This window comes from Polyodon spathula, chromosome 17 (genome assembly GCF_017654505.1).
Source record: "Polyodon spathula isolate WHYD16114869_AA chromosome 17, ASM1765450v1, whole genome shotgun sequence".
Classification (NCBI taxonomy): domain Eukaryota; kingdom Metazoa; phylum Chordata; class Actinopteri; order Acipenseriformes; family Polyodontidae; genus Polyodon; species Polyodon spathula.
This window is the reverse complement of record NC_054550.1, coordinates 25,555,245-25,558,572: the sequence shown is the minus strand read 5'-3', so window position 1 is coordinate 25,558,572 and position 3,328 is coordinate 25,555,245.

Genomic DNA, 3,328 nt, shown 5'->3' with positions numbered 1-3,328 from the left:
CTTTCAATAAACAGGTAGACTCCCAATATTGATCCTTTGAAAAAGCTTCTGTTGTATCTATTTTTTTTTGTCACCCTATTCATCATCATGACATACACTACTCTCTTTAAAAGACATGACCTTCTGGAGAATTAAGAGCCAAAATGGGATCAATGTCCTTCAAAGGGCAACCAGAGTCCTGACTTCAGTGTTAAGGATGGGAAAGAAAAGGAAAAACAATGTAACTCTAAATGTGACATGACTCAGGACCGGGGGTCATGTCAATAGCCATTACCTTCTGCACAATGTGAATGTTCTACAAAGGGTTCTGACAGCAGCTGTGTATACAGTCCTTTTGTAATAATAGAAAACTAATCATGTAGAAAATTGGAATTTCAGGTGTATTATCACATATTATCATCAATGCTGTATATAAAGTAAGATGACCTAGGTTAAATTCCTCTACCAGCAGTTAATGACCTGCAAGGGTAGCTAGCTAGAGTATTTTCCAATATCCAAGTTCTACATATTATGCAATGAAGGTGTAGTGGAAAAGTCAATTTTCCCCTTTCAATTATCCCTCCACAAAGCTATTTACAAGCTAGAGCACCCCCTATTAAAGAAAATAGTTATTGCTTTCCATTTATCTTCTGTGCACTGAAAGTTAACCTTGACAGTGCTACAGTAAATGACCTTGGCTGTTAAACAACTAGACGCAGATGGTAGAACTGCTCCTTATTTGAATTTACGACAAGTGATCACACAGCGGATCCACCCACAGTAATCAAGGAAAGAACTGATGACACTGATCCCATTGCAATATTACAGAGCACCAGGGAGTACATTTCTGAAGCCTGGTATGTTTAAACAGTACAAGAATGTTCTTAACCGGCAGAAGCTGCATGCATGACTGGCTAATATTAAATCCCTTAATATTAGTCTGCTATTTGTTATATAACAGCTATAAGGAAAAAAAAGGGTTACCATAGTTACACAGTAATCACTAAGTTAATATGCTGTTTTTTTCTTTTTACATAGTGTTGTATGTGCTCTATTGAGCATTTGTTTGAACTTATTTCAATCATACAAGGTTCATAATCCAATAAATTGCATCCTGTAGCATAATATTGCATTTAGAGCATTTTAGCAGCAACCACCAGTGGTGACCAGCTTTAAAACCTAATGTTTTTTTCTTTTTTTTTTTTTTTTTTTGCCTTTGGAATTCAGCTCCTTGATAGATAATTGAAATCAATACGACATGGTTCTTGTTTGAACTTAATGAGGGGATTTCAAAAGGGTTTGGAAAAAAAAAACCTGAAATCCAATTGAGTTCTTTCACAATAGTCACTTCGAGCTGTGTTAAGGAAATTATCTCCAGGTGTGAAAGTCAAACAGTGTAACCACTACACACCCGCCCTTACAGGCAAAACACTATTTTTAACCTAAAGAATCCGTGAGCCATTATCTGAACAGCATTGGCAATGAATTGTACAGCGGTGGTGACACAAACATTATACAGCAGTGGTGACACACTATCACAATGGTAGTTATATGGTGCCATTGTACGGCAATGGATTACTAGTGTATAGGAGTGATTCTGGTATCATTTTTTTTACATTAAAATGTTTCATTCCATTGCACATTGCAGCGTAAGATAAATGGCATAGACATTATGTGTAATGATATAACTCATTAGAAAACAACACCATCAATCTTAACTGTCATGCACTTCCAGAAGTCTCACATGTAGCAAGGCAAGTTATTATTTATTATACTGTTGTACCAAACAAAATACAGTTTCGATTGAATTATTTTTAAAACTGCACATGTCAGATTTATAAAGAGTAAGCAAGTGCAGTACAGATTTATGGAAATATTTCATTAGCTTCATTACCTTCTAAATAAATAAGTTTAGTTAAAAAAAAACAAAAAACTATTTGTTTTGCAATTCAGGGTTAACTGATGTTGGGGTGATTTGTCATTCAGCATTCGGAAACTGCAATGTTTTTTTGGATGCAGAAGGCATTGCTAGCAACATAAACTCTTTAAGGTTTCACTCAAGCGGTCTCTCTGCTCATAAATATCTGAGTATCTCCCTAGTATATAGTATATGAGTATCTCCCTAGTATATCTGAGTATATACCTGTATGCCAGAAGCTGTTTACACATTTAATTATTTTATTAAATATTCACATGAGTGTTGACCCTAAGGTTGCTTCAGATGTATTAGATTCTGCAAAAAAAAAAAAAAAATGACCCTAAAAAGGTTGCTTCCGGGATGTATTAAGATTCTTCTGCAAAAAAAAAGAAAAAAGTGTTTTTAATGTTTCTCCCAAATAAACTAACTGCTTGGCTTCTAAGTTTGCTTTGTTCATAGAAGCACTATTCAAGGTCTGGTTACTGCGGTGTACAGTAAAGTGAAGTCAATGATTTGTATACTTTCATTCAAGTTATAACAGTTGAAATTTTAAGGATGCTCATGCAACACCCCTAGCACTAAACCATGCAAAGGCAGAGCAAAAACACAAACGCCGTGCTGATGGAATTTGTCTATAATCCTTTGCAAGAGACTTCATCTCTAAAATGTTGCAAAAATAATTCCATAAACAAATTCTTATAGTGTTATTTACTATAATAAACCATTAAGTCATTACCTACAGTAACCTGTCCTAGCAATTACACAACCTGGTTGCTTTGATGTTCCACATTCCTATAGAAACAACATGACTGAATGGGGATTTGATATCCCAAGGATATGACATTTACTTAAAAGGTTCTGTGGTTGAACACAAGATTATTCCAGACCTATGTAAGAAATGCACTACAAGCAAGATTAAATAATGATTTCCATATTTTCTGGGCTGATTCATTATCATAGTGGTTGATTGATAAAAACCAAATGAACAAGAAAGGAACAGTTTATCTTCTTACCCACCAACAGTACAATGCCCCCCCCCCCCCCCCATCAAGATGAGGCAGGGGTTGTTAAATCACGCCATTTTATTGGAGGCAGCTTGGAGGTACCTCAACTAAGGTCACTGATGTCAAAGGTATAGTCTTTTCTACACATCTAAAACAGATCCTTGATTGGTTGACCACCTCAATAAACTTGCTCCAGGAATGAATCACTTCACAGACACTGACTCCTCTTCTGGAATCAATGTTGCACAGTGACAGAGGTAGATTAACCTGAGATTATTTGAGAAGCAATTCAGAGAAGCATCTTGTTAACATTGCACTTTTGACAATCATGGGGAAGCACTGTTGTCTCTCCGTGCCCGTTTGCTGTCTGCCACAGGTGGCACATACATTTCCACACAGAAAAAAAAAAAAAGGTTTAAAAAATAAA